General features: G+C 43.1%; 1 protein-coding gene across 1 annotated transcript in view; it reads left to right on the plus strand.

Moving 5' to 3' along the window:
* The first annotated feature begins 351 nt into the window (after positions 1–351).
* nrip1b (nuclear receptor interacting protein 1b) overlaps positions 352–14,529 on the plus strand; it is a 46,158-nt gene continuing 31,980 nt past the window's right edge. The window contains exon 1 of the mRNA XM_054756142.1: positions 352–584. The gene's annotated coding sequence lies outside the window, so the exon portion shown is untranslated. The remainder of the gene's footprint in view (positions 585–14,529) is intronic.

A 14,529-nucleotide genomic window follows, 5' to 3' on the forward strand; every position in this document is an offset into this window, starting at 1 on the left:
TACGGTATGCCATTTTACCATGTGCAGTGCATGTTAGATGTGTTTTCATGTAAAGTTAACCCAACAGATGCATTTTCCAATCAGCTACATGAACCTGAGCATTTAAAACAACTGTTATTGATGATGACGATGATGAGACGATGACGTCACGGTTGTTTCATGCGCGCTGTTGCTGTGTTGTGTGTCAAACGTCATGACAACGTGACATCTTAATAAAAAACGTCATAAAATGATGTTTTAAGTGAGGATATGTTAAAATAATGTTCTTAAAAAAGACTCATAGGATTTAAAGTGAAGTGAGTGCCCCTTTAAGGGTGTTGTCACACAGGCGGAGGGCGGAGTGTTAAATAGTCCTCCCAGTCCTCCAAGAAGACGACTCCGCCAGTAAGCAATCCTCACACAAGACAGACGCAGCGTGACTGAAACACGAAGCACAGAGGAGGCGTTTGTGGACTATATTTTCATTATTGTTTTCATATTTTGATATTTCCAACATGTTTGTTTCGTTGGAGAAGTGACAAGACACTCAATGGATTTTGCTGCCTGTGTCGAATATTAATGCGCGTCTCCGAATGACACCGCAGGTAGGAGACTCATGTCCTACAACGTTATTATTATGAAATAAAACACTCTTAATGTAATTATTAATGCATACGTTTACACACAAAGGACGTGGCCTGGGGGGGTGCTTTGTCTTTTTACACGGTCTTTCATCCTAAGGATGTCAAGGATGTAGCATGTAGTTGACTATAAAGCCGCTATGTGTATAGACAATAAAGTAGGCCCTCACGAGACGTGTTTTGTGTGTAAAATCATCTTTTTTTTAAAATTGAAATTGCGTGTGCATCAGTGTAATTGTTGTGTCCGTATCAATAAAGCAGCGGGCTGTGTGTTTGTGGTGGAACGTCAGTGTCACCAATGGACCAGTGTTAAATTTAAATAAGCATTTGTCATGTGCTAAATGAGCAAAATACACTTTATACTATTTGACATTCATATGTTACATTTATATTTTGGCTTAGATTGGTTGGAGTCCGTTTCATGTTTTTACCCCAAAGTCCAGCAGTAGGAGTGACTGTAAATACACTTTCAGCAGTATTTATCATGTATGTTGTATTTAGAACGTCCAATATACATTGAATAAAAAAAAAGCCCCGTAACTGATAACAGTTGATGTATTTGTTTTGACACATACTGTCATGTCATGGTGACATGTATGAGTGCATTAAAAGGTTTGCATGGTTTAAAGTAACATGGCTTTGAATGGCCTTTGCGTGGGTGTTGCTTTTTCTTCCATGCCCTGTTGCTTCATTCCACTTTGGCTCACAGGAAAAAGGTCACACGGCTGAGGTTTGCAAGCGGTTACAGGGAGAAAAAAAAAAAGGCAAAGTACATCTTTGGCTCAGGTTTGAAAAGGGCACCTTTCAAAGCAGCAGCAGGATGTTGGAATAAAACACTACAAAGAGAACGGTGTGTTCATTTCATGAAAGCCAACGTCGGCGCAGTCGAGTTTAAATACCGTGGGGTGGGGGGAACTGTATCTTCCATTTAGCCTCTTCTTTTTGTCAGCATTTAAGCTGCTTAATTATTTGACCTGAACTTAAACAAGATGGTCAAGGTTGTTCAGTCTGCCCTCTGCAGGTTTTCGTCTTCTTGAGTGGTCTGTAGTCTCACCAAAGTTGACAATTCCAGCCTTGGAGGTGGTATCAGAGCTGTAGCAAGAGGCAAGACAGTGCCTGGGTAATAAAAGAGTATTTGCAATGCCAGGCCTGGGGTGTGAAGTTTTCACAACCGACATTGTGTGTCACTTGTCCCGCAGGTATTTTCTTATGCCACACCAGGCTCATGTCATCATGTGGGTCATTCTGATTGCGAAATTGCGTGTGAAAGTTCCACAGACAAACAAAGTCGGGATGGGCTCTTGCGGCTGTGTCGTAGAGGCTTGTGTGTTGGCGATAGCCTGATTTGACTAAACCCAAGTTTCCTCTGAGTGATGTTCAGTGGCCTGCGACGCAACCACAGAGCATTTAAATGTTGGAAGGTTGCTGAATAGTCACAAAGCCGATTTGCTGTGCACGTTTTCACAAGGAATGTTGCAGAAAATTGAAGCGGGGGTACTGTCATTGGTCAGTTTGCCCTGTTTGCCGTGTTTCTATCCACGTTGAGCAGAGAGAGGGATGTACACTAATATGTCGACGTTAAGAAGTTGTGTGGTTAGTCGGTTGTGAAACAATTAGGAAAATGTTTCTAGAACTGCTCAATGGTCAACACTTAATTCATTCATACATCATACATTTGCAATGAAACACGGCTGTGTTTGAACCAAAACAACAGCAATTTGGGTGAGCTGTCAAACCCAACATTGTCTTTAATTACTATTCCAGGGGTAGATGACATTAGAGCGGCAATAATTGAAGTCTAGGTGTTTGTGGAGAATGTAGTTGTTGTAGTTGACCACGAAGGAGTGAGATCTCGACACGCATGGAGGACGTACGAAATATCCAAACAGTAATTACGTATGTGGGGTGCACATATGGCGCACGACACACATAGGAGTCTGCAAGTGCGACGTACAAATTTTGCCCAAATCTGACATGAGCAAAATGTACACGTGCAAAGTGTGCAAGTTTGTCTTGCAACCTGGAAAAACACAGAAACGCCCGTCGAGTTTGACATGACAAAGAACCTCTGCGGCCGGTCCGCGGCACGAAATCAGCACGTCCATGCGTTTCTTGCATTGTTTTGCACTTAAAGGAGCCCGTACGACCGGTTGTGACTAGGCTTAATTAATGAATTGATGATGAATGGATTATCCAATGAATCAACAGCTATTTTGGAATGCGATTAATCAGTTTTAGATTTTAAAATGTAAACATCCTCAGATTTCAGCCTCTCAAATGTGATTTTTTTTTTTCCCCTTGGTCATCCATGAAAGCAGACCTATCATCTTTGTGTTTCAGAAAAAACGAGATATTCAGCTTTGACTTTGAAAAACAGTAATGCAACATTTTTACCTCATTCATATTGATTTGGTCAGACTAGGGCTTATTTGATGACTCGATTAATCGAAACAACACGCTTCAGATTAATCAACTAAGAAAATGAATCGTTAGTTGCAGCCCGTCCACTTTCCTGCGTATTTAAAATTGACAAGGAATACAGGAAGTGAACAAATGTATTGTAATTGATGTGAAACACGGGGGGTAGGACTAAATAAGCTTTGCTTCTTCCTACTCCTCTTTGGACATGTGGAGCTGTGAATTGTACTATGTGATGTATTCCAATGTAACTTGTATGTCCCAAGCAAGACGGAGCCGCCAGTGATTGCTTTTAGATGGAGGTGAAGGCAAGAGCGATACATGCTTTCATTTTAGTCTCCAAAAGCATCCAATAATGCCAGAAAAAGTCACGTGATTTGTGGCTAGAATCTAGAGGGGTCTGAATACTCATCAAATATAGCAAAGTTGCTACGTTGGCAACACTGATCCCTCGTGCTACTACGTCTTCTAATTCTCCGGCAGACTAGGCGCGTATCTGAGTAATCATAGTTAGGATGCCGCCATACTGAACGGAGTTGGAACAACAACAAGCTGCGTTCACAGTCCCATTATAATGTGTTTATGACCCAGGGTGAACAGGTTGCGCCACACCTACACAGTAGAAGGTGTTGCCGCATTAATGTTATCAAATGTTCCTGCCAGGTGATACACATAATACACTTACTGCACCTGTTGCATTGCATTGTAGTAGTATTCATGTATTTTTGATGTATTTGAAGTTTTACTGAATAGATTGAAAACATGACATGTATTCTAGCAATGGAAAATCACCCTTGTTTAAAATGGTTTATTTTCCTTCCTTTACCATAGTGTTTTTTTTTATTCAGCATCATGCCAACTGATGGACACCAGGAAATGGGGGGTGGCATCATGCTATTTGATTACAGAGGCTTTCTGTGTGTGTGTGTGTGTGTATGTATTAATGTGCAATCTACCAGAACACGTGTCAAGGCATTTACTGCAGTTTTTGATTTATTACCGACCTGGGAGCTGCCCAACAGTGTTTTTTGGCCACTATACATTGTTCAAGGACACTTACAGTTGGATGTTAAGGAACAGAAGCGTATTCTCCTCTTCCTAAATCCCTCTGGGGAATCAAACCAAAGGCCCTTTGACCTACAGCTCATTTCACAAGTTATTTGGGGCTGAATAACATTATTTGTAAGCCGTAAGTATGTTCATTTATTGTTACTGTTCTGAGATTTAGATACTGAATGAGTGTCCTTTTGAAATTTGAACACCCAAAGATTGTACCAATTGGAAATCGACCAAAACATTTTTTGGAAAATGTGGTCTCAGATAGGTCCATTTGCTTTTTTTTAACCTGTTTAATGAAACATTGAAATTACAGCTATACAACGGGCATGAACATAAAGTGTAGACTCTCACCCTTGATTTGAGACTAGCCACATTCTAATTGGATGAAGGGTTTAGGATCTTCAGCTCCTTAACATGTGCCACCCAATTTTAAAAGACACCAGAAGTAACTGGACAATGGACTCAAAAGCCATTTCATGGGCAAGTGTGGGCAATTGCTTTGTTATGTCATTACTAGGGATGTCACAAGATCTCGTCAGATTCAAATATTGACAAAATTTCTCCGGCAAAGTTAATTTCATTTATTGTTTGATTAATTGTTTGATTAATTTATTTGTTATCATCCCAGGCCTTGTGCCTGTGAGACATTTTTTTTCTGAAGGAGAAATCTTGTCACGTTTTAATCCCATGGGAACTCGTGACACCCCTAGTTAGCATGGTTAGCAGTGTGGAGAGTGCCGGTGACTGGCGTGAGTTGTGGCTGGCAGCAGCTCCTGTGTGAATGTTCACTGCGCCATTGCAGTAGTATTCTTCTACACTGGCCACTAGGTGTCAGGAGCGTTACATTGATGAGACAATTGCCACCGATGCTGTCAATACTAATGTGTGAGTCTATTTATCTTATTGTCTCTATTTGTCTTATTTATGTCTAAGACATAGGGCTTATACTCACAAAAAGTTAGGGATGTGCACAACTTTTATGTTAGAGAACAGCAAGTTCTTCGTTGAGTATTGAACATGTTGGACATGTGCATTCACAATTTGAGAAGCTCAAATTAAGTTCACGTTGAAGTTCATACAGTAGTACATTTTAGGTTCACCTTGAAATGTATCTGTAATATCCCTAACCTTGTTATTCCATGTCTAGATGGCGCTAATAATGCTAAAACCATACTTAGAAGGTTTTCTCTTAACTACAAAAATACTCCTTTTATAAATAAATAATCCTACTTTGTGGAAATTTGTTTATCGCCATCAGGTCTGTAACCAATTAACCGCCATAAACGAGGGACGATTGTATTATTCTCTCTGAATGCACAAGGGACAAAATCCATGCAAATATCACTTCAGAGGTAAATTGAAGTGAAATAATATTGTTTTGTGTGCTGTTTTAGAGACCGACCTCTTGTTGCTGTGAAGATGGTGTTGTTGTAAGGTCCTCAGCTATGGGGGCATCACATTCACAGACGATGGTCCTGTCTCCTGTCGCGAACAGAAGGCGACCAAAGTCGATGGAACTCATTTTGATGACAAGGCAGGAACGACTAAATGCGTTTTTACAGCCATCGCTCCTGAATGCGGGCTTGGAGAAGGAAACGTGAGGAATATAGACGCTTCCGCTGCAACCCATGAGAGCGATACAAGCCAGGGCTCATCTGTTGAATGGCTTCCCATCACTCCCTTCACTCTCACCTCCAACTCTCAACCCCGCTGCTTGCATGCTTCACCTTGGCCTTGCCGCAATGACAGGCCCCTCTATTATCCCCAGCCATTGATCGCTGCTGATTGAAATTGTCTTGAATTATTTAGACTTTGCTGGATAATGGCTCACTAATTTGATGAAAGAGCAAGAGCGTGCGGGTCAAGTAAGTGACTTGTTAACGAAGCATCAGCATCAGACAAGGGAAGCGGGCCTCGTACTTGCATCTGAACTCTACTTTCCGAGACACTCTGTTATGACTAAAGGAAGTTAGAAAGAAGCTGCGGACTTCCTCTGTGATATGAGACGAGCTGACCCAGCTTCCTCCTGGTGGGGCTGGTGTGGACACAGCAAGGGAGTGGAGTGGAACTGACTACCTCCATTGCTTCTCCTGTAGCTGCTGCCCTCGGGCTGTCGAAGGACGGGTTATCTGCCAGTGTGGTGAGTCGGCTGCAGTCAGACAAGGGGAAGGTCTCTACGTTACCACAAGCAGGCTAATGTCACAGGCCTGACAGAGTGGGTGGCTTGCATGGGGAATGAGGACAGACACAGAGGTAGGAGGAGGCACCATTGGCCTGTGTCGCGTCTTCCTTTGCTTTTTGTAAAGGATGTACTTAGCAAAATGATGCTTGTCTTTGTCGTATCCACTGCATCCGAGCAGCTCTGCGATAATCCCAAGTGTGGTGATGGGCTGCGGACAAAGCAGGTTTTGGGTTCGAAGGCTGCACCAATGGGTCACACAGTCCAAGGACTGAGGCAGACTGTTATTAAACTGTCTTATTTTAACCAGTTCATGTGGCAGGAGTGAAGGGGAGTTGTTGGGTAAGTGAAAATGCCACTCATTCCTGAAGAGTCCCTGGCTTCGTCAAGGTTAGTGGCTTGTCTTTGTAAGTTGAGGGATTGATGCATTACGGCTGTCTGGTGCTGAATTCAAAGTCCAAGGCTGTCACAGGAAACTGCGCCCTCCCCTCCCTTGCTTTGCAGGCTATCACAGGGCCCTGTCCTTCCCAACTTCTTAACAGCCTCCTTTTGGGAACCTTGAGCAGCCGAGGCAAGGGTACAGCGTCTGGTGCAGTAAGCCTGTGCAGAGGAGGCGGCTTTATGTAACATTTTGCTTTAAACATGGGCGCACGTCTTCCCTGACACAGAGCAGTGCGGTGTACAGTAGAACAGAACAGCTCATGTCCCCCCCCCACCGCGACAGACAAGCAGGGGGACAGAAATCCCTGCAACTTCATTATATCTTTCTCTTTTAAAAGCTTTCGTTTGAAATTAAATTTCACCCAAGCAATTAACTAAAGAGTTTTCAGAATTTATGAATGATGGCTATGATACACAGTAGGGCAGGGAGGGGATAAGGACGGAGCAGGGATGCATATGCAGCATGGGTGTGGATGTGCCACCGGGATTTGTTTTCCATTGCCAAAAAAGTACAATTAGGCATAAAAAAATCTTTGTACTTGAGAGTTTAGTCTTGTACATAAGCAAATTAGATGGCATCTATCCATCCATACTGCTTCCTCATTAGGGTACAGGGTGACCTGCAGTCTATCCCAACTGCACGAGTGTAACCCGCCTGCTTCGCGCTGCCCGCTCTGGGTCTCCAATACGACCTTCGGAATGGGTGACGAGAGCGCTGACTATCAGGCCAAAAGCCCGGACTGTCAACCCAACGTTCAGCGCAGGCCGACATACACTTGCGCATCTGTTACACTCGCCCTGTCATGATTAAACTTTTTTTTTGTCGGACATGCCATGGTTGACTTCATGCAGTTTTAAGGTAATGTAAGGTAACGCCTCATAATTGTGTCATTACTGCCGCCCTAGTGACCAGAATACTGCATATCACTTGTATTTCAGTATGTTTTTACTAATAATTCTTAAGAGTGCCCTCACAATTCTCTCCTTTTGTAAACCACCAGCCCATCCATTAGCGAGGTGACGGTATTCAGTATGTCCAGTATTCCAGAGGCAGAGTAAACAGACCGAAAAGCAGGTTAGCAAAGAGGCCATTTGAGAGGATGAGCGCAGAGGATGATGACTTGAGGCAGCCATATGACCTATTACTTAGGCAAAATGGACCGGTGACCAGAAGAATGCTGGCTCATGCTCGGATCACCCTCTGCCCTTGAGCAAAGGCAATTAACCTGGATTCATCAAGTAAATATCTTGCTGCAGAAAGAGAAAGAGATGTGCAAGAGTAACCACCGTGTAAGTGACTTTGAATGAAAGTGCCCACTAAGCAGGAAGATTAAAACGGCTAATCAAATTATTAGGAGGTAAGATTGTTGAACATGTAAAGACTACACACACACACATCAACTTCCTTTGGCAAAAGGGCTAGTTCGTAACCTTGACCTGATTGCTGAGGAGGCTTTTTAAGTAACTCTCCAGAAAGAGATAGTCATGTGACACCCTTCACCCCTATCCTTTTTCTGCGACCTTGTATGTCGAGAAGCATGAGGGGGTGGAGATGGATATATCGGCAGGCTTGAAGCCGTAAGCGCTGCCATTCAATTGTGTAATCAGTCTGAAGGTCAAAAATGGTGGAAGCCGTGTCAGACTTGTACAATCCTTGCCCTGCTGTCTATTTGGTGGATGCCAGGCACCAAACGTTCGCCCTGATTTGACTACAACTGCACAGTTTTAGTCCTCGTCTCCATTGTCAGTCACTGTCAGCAAAAGCTTGTCTCGTGTCCACAGTAATTCATGCCCAGGGTGAGCTGGCTCTTTTAGCTGACTGTTTTAGCTGACTGTTTGTGCACGTTTTCCCAGCAGCTGCCCCAGTGTTTAAACCCGAGTGGCCTTCTGTCTCCTCGCGGGGCGTGCTACTGTCTGAGCGTCAGTATTTTTAACGTCTGACACCTTTGTGTTTACCGAATGGCTGGCTAAATCAGGATAAATCTCGTTATGATTACATAAATGCCCTTCAGAATGCACTTGAACCCCCTAAGTTGAATGTTCCGGCAGTTCTGTACAGGTTGTGTTTTTGTGTGATGCCACCACAGAAAATGTCGAACCACAAGTTGACCTTATTGAAACAGGAAAGCGGCATACACGGCTTTGACCCGGCTGCTTGGTACAATGTGGCTAAGTTGACCGTATTGATAGAAGAACTGTATGCACACCGGAAATGTATGTGGAGCGGCTCAACTATATACACTATACATAAAACTGTCCGCCGCATGGCATGGCATGGTTTATTTGTTTCAGACAGGCTTAAAGGGATTGTTCGGGTTTTTTGACATGAAGTTGTATGACATCCCCATCAGCATTGTAGTCCAATAACAGCAACTTACCCCCACCTGGTCTCCTAAGTCCAGTTCTGGTCAGATTTCCGTGATGAAGAACGTAGTTATACTTAGTTACTAGGGACAATTAAGTAAAGAGGTCGGCTTCTCAAAACAATGTGTTCAAAAGGTGCCGCCTTCTCCAAAAAATCAGACCTCACAAAACGGCATTATATATCTGTCTCCCGCCGTATCCCTGCACACTTTTGCCTGTGCGTTCATGTATATGTGACGAAGACCGTTGCGGCCATCTTGTTTACGTATGTGTTCCACAGCGGAAGAAGATGCGAGTGTCTTCGTCACATACACATGAACGCACAGGTGGCAGTGCACAGGGGTACGGCGGGAGACGGACATAATGCCGAGCGCTTTGGGAGGTTTGAGTTTTTTGAGAAGGCATTTTTGTGATGCAAATGTTTTAATCTTTTGAACGCATGTTGTTTTGAGAAGCCAAATTATTTACTTAATTGTCCCCAGGAAGTGGAACTACGTTCTTCATCACAGAAATCTGACCAGAAATGGACTTAGGAGAGCAGGTGGGGGGTAAGTCGCTGTTATTGGACTACAGTGCTGATGTCATACAACTTCATGTCAAAAAATCCCAACTATCCCTTTAACAAGTTATGTTACATCACGTGGTTACATTTGCACAATTTAACATGTCCGAAAAGGAGTAAGAAGGAGCAGAGCTTATTTAATCCTCGTGTCTATTACTGAGAAGTCATTCACAACACGACTTTCACATGTTGACACTTGAAATATTTCACTTGCTTACATGTTCTCTTCTTGTGGAGGAAGGGAGGGTGTTAAAAGTACAGCTGCAACGATTAATTGACAACTGTAAATAACCTGATTTTAGCCTCTCATGTGACTTATATTTTCGTTTCCTTAGTCATCCATGAAAGAAGACCTTACCTAACAGTGAAACTACAAATATGGCTGTGCCTGTCCAGCGCAGGCCATATCCTCTTGCTATGTGCTTCACAATTTGACCATCAGTTTGACCCTGGGCAGCTCCTTCAGCAGCAGACTGTTTCGCCCACGGTGTAAGAAGGAGAGGTTCCGCAGGTCCTTCATACCGACCGCTGTCAGGCTGTATAACACCTGCACCACCTGAACCATGTTGTAGTCAATATGCATTTCTTTACACTGTACTCTTTACTTGCTTATCTTGCTTGCTGCTGTAACAAGTAAATTTCCCCGCTGTGAGATAAATAAAGTACAACTACAAATACAAACAAGCAGACGAGCCAATGCCAAACGCAAAGCCTGCCCTTCAAGTTTATTTATTTATTTATTGGCGATGCACATGTAGTAGTCTGTGCCAGTGACTCGTTGATTTGCAGGAAAGTGTTTGTGACGTTTTGCCAGTTGATTGTACTTCTCGGAGAAATTCCTCATCCACGCCCTCTTTGCTATGATTTTGGGGAGGGAAAAGTCCATTCATGCATTCTTAAAGGGATTGCTGCTAAGAGGCGGAAATTAAAAATGTGTGGTTTTAAAACAAAACAACCAAAAAAAGATTCATCAGAAAAAAATCAGCAACCGATTAATTTGGTTTTTAAATTAGATTAGTTAGTTGCAGCCCTGTCAAAATAATGACCATGTAAAAACTTGATATCTATAATTTCTTGATATAAATGTAGCAATGGTTTATTGATGATAATCACATGCGTTTCTTAACGTTGTATTGGGTATATGGGGCCCTATGAAATTGTGTGCTTTTTGTGTCGGTGAATAAAATATCCGTTGCACAAATTCTTACATTTATTGGTGCAATACTTTGTTGGTATTTCAGAAACGGTTGTAGCTTGGCTAACTTTTCTAATGGGATGTCAACCTCTGCACACATTGCTAAAAAAGCCTCAACAAACTATGTCTTTCCTTAACCAAAAGCACTATAGTGCTTTTGGTTAAGGAAAGACGCAGATGCCGATGCAATTGCAATCACATTTACTGTTGCTAAGTGAAACGGGCCGGGTGCCTCCTGTAACCGTGGCGTGGCTCTCGTCCTTATTTAACACACAACTTGCACGAAGTCAGCGGGCCTCCTGAAACACTCTGTTAGATTAACAAGCAGTAAAACACAACCCATACACAGCACGGTACGCTAAACTACGCTAATCTGCTTTGAGCTTCCACTGGCCATCGCTGTACGTGAGTTTACACTCACGCGTCGTAAGACGTTTTTCCGCATGCTTAGACGGTGTTTCAGGTGGCCACGTCGACATGTTTAGTTGGGGCGAGGGCTCGTTAGTTTTTGTGAGGACATGACGCTATGAATGAGTGGTCCGACAGGGAAATATTTCCCCACACAAACGTTCCTTCTCACAATGACGACACGTTGTGTCAATTCCACATTTAACTGTAGTATCCGTTTTTATTGGCCAATTCTGTTAATGTGGATATGATAGGGCTCTAGGCATAATATATGATGATATCGATATTGGTCCAGTGTCTTCATGTCTTTGACATCAAGTACTTTGGCTTTCTGTGGTCTCCCATTTAACTTGAAGTAGATTAAGCAGTTTGTGCTTCAAGTTGCCTTGATTTTTCCCTTGCTTCCTTAAGTTGTGTGCCTTCTTGGCGATGCCCCCTTTGCGTTTTGCCAGGTGGTCGCTGATGTAGACGTTTACACCTTTTCAGCTTGCTTCTCTGCTTCAGCGATCTAGTTTTGTTTTGTTGATGAACTTTATGATGACAGGTGTGGTGGTGTTATTCCTGCCAGACATTGGAATGCATGCATCGCTGCTGTTGACCCCATTTTGATTTGACATTATTACGGTTTGGTACGTACCTCTGTTTTGAGGTCACGGTTGGGTTCTGTACTGAACCACAGGCTCCTTACCGAAAAATGGGAATACTAGATTGTCATCTTGTTTGTCTTTAATATTAAAGAATTTGATTCATCTTTATCTTACAGTATGTACGGCCATTATGCAGAGGTTCTCTTGCTGTAGGCTACACTTAGTGATTCATTTTCAAATACATTTGCTTGCATCTGCGAGTATTGCATACAAACACACAATCATTTTTATGATTTTTAAATAAAAGTATCAATCTGCATGTCATAAAATCCAGCAAATGTAAATAAAGTCTAACTTTGCTGGCCTGCGTGACAGTGGGGGGCTTTCAATCAATCAGGCTGCAAGGTTGCACACACCTCTCTGAATGTTCTGAACTCCTGTTTTGAAGGAGGTGTCATTTTGAGTGGCGTATTGTCGCCTGGAGACGTTGTGCCATAGCAACATTTATAGGCCCTACCTCAGGGACTCTCAACCAGTGGGTCCTGACCCAAAAGTGGGTCACGGAGCCGTTTTCAGTAGATCGGGGGTCTTTGCTTGGGCCAAAAAAAAAAGTCAGCGTGAATGCACCTTGCTGGAGGGGAACGACATTGAGTGGGGACTTGACGTGCATTCTCGTCCGACACACAGTTACAGATATCTGCTGGAGGAGGGCACGCCATGAAGCGAGACAAGCAGCTCATGTTGTGTTGCAAACAGTCCCTTTACGGTAAAAATCCGATATTTGAGGGGTGATGGTGGGTCCTGCAGCCAAACCAGTGGAGAACCACTGTACTAGCTGACATCATGTTGGTCTTACTACTGGACTACGATTTCTTTCAGATGCGATTCAACAACAATACTCATCGCTAAAAACTGTAGCTGCATTGACAGACTTTAAACTTGGAACATTTGTATGCTGATTTTCATCCTCCGTTCAAGCCAGTCTTGTATAACAGCACAGAATCCACAGAGACCAGTACTAGTGTCGCTCAGTTTAGGTTATAAAAGGAAATACAACCCGGGAAAGCTTGTATAATGTGTGTGTGATCTCCTCCTTGCACACACACCTACACACGTACAGGCAGAGAGGAGCTGCCACGCTTTTATAACTGTGTTTACACGTCCTGCGCTGGCATAGTGGCCAGACGAATGTGGTTTATCCAGAGCCTCTTTCATTCTAAGCCACCCTCTCTCCCATTCAGCATTGACCTTGGTGTTTATAAAGAGGCAGGGCTTGACCTACATCCACCCCCTTAACTGGAACTAGACCCTCAACCAGCCTCTCGTGACTAAACAGACTTGGCGTCCTTTTTTTCTACAGACATTTTTTTCTATGTGGCCTTTTCTGCCAGACCTTTTTCCAAGTATGATGCCGCAGAGTTGTTCAGCATCTTTGGCAGCAGAGGAAAGTAGAACAGCGGGCTTCATCACTCGTCTCCGAGGCACTAACGTCTGTGTGTACCGGGTCACCATTAGCACGCAGGGCTTAGCACGGGGCTGGTGAGATTTTAGCAGCAGGTCAACCTTCCCCTGGTTTTCAAAGTAGTGTCACACTGTTGCTGATGCAAATGAGTACAAACAGAAACACATGTAGTCGCTAGCATCTGGTGGGACAAAGGTGCTCAAACAGACCCCGCAGGGCTCACATAAGGCAAGCTGATGATTTTTGTTTGTATATGAGCGATCAAGAGCTTGTTTTTCAATATTAATAAATGGAATACAGCATAGAAAATATGTTTTCTAAATAGGAATTTGACTATTATTAGAGCCCTGTAGACATGAAATAACACCCCTATGGTCACCTTTACACTACTGTCATGCGCACGCTACAGCATCACTGCAGGAACAGGAGACAGCTGCCGCTAGCATAGCAAGCTACCAAGCTAACTAGTGGTGAAGAAGGACAAAGTAAGAAGCCTACAGTACATGCAGTGTTACGGTAATGTAAGCTAAGGGAACGTTAATGTCTCATCTATGCAACATTACTGACACCTCGTGGCCAGAATACTAAATATAACTTGTTTTTCAGTATATTTGACTAACAATAGTCCATAGTAAACCACAAAACAGCAGTCATTAATGCATTTTTGAAAGAACAGAGTGAGGGAGCGATGTTTGGACTGTTATGTAGCAAGGGACACAACATAATAAAGATGAAAATGATTTTGAATCAATGTCATCCTTGTTATTGTCTGAATATTGCCGAAAAAAATATAACCCGGAAATACTCTGAAGTTGACATTGTGTGTCAATGCAGACGTCAGCTCATTTGCATATACACTTCGTTGATGTAATACATCATTGGACAATTTAGCCCAGTAATTCAGAAGCGGCTGTAGCTTGGCTAACTTTTCCAATGGGATGTCAGCCATTGCAAACATTTGCCCGTGCTTGTGGTTAAGGAAGACATAGTCACCAATGCAATTGTGATTGTAATGTAAGTTATATTTTATGACACCCTTATTTTGTTTGCACAATTAGACAGGATGTGGTGCAAAAAGAAACGTGCCACTCGTCCTTATTTCATTGAAAACCTGCACGTCTGCGGGCATGGTAAAACGCTCGCTTACATTAACAAGCACAAACACACTCAATCGAGCTGAGTTGACAAACCATGACGTTTGTCAACTATTTAGCTTGCTGCCGTCCTCGACCGA

Source organism: Dunckerocampus dactyliophorus, chromosome 16 (assembly GCF_027744805.1).
Source record: "Dunckerocampus dactyliophorus isolate RoL2022-P2 chromosome 16, RoL_Ddac_1.1, whole genome shotgun sequence".
Classification (NCBI taxonomy): Eukaryota; Metazoa; Chordata; class Actinopteri; order Syngnathiformes; family Syngnathidae; genus Dunckerocampus; species Dunckerocampus dactyliophorus.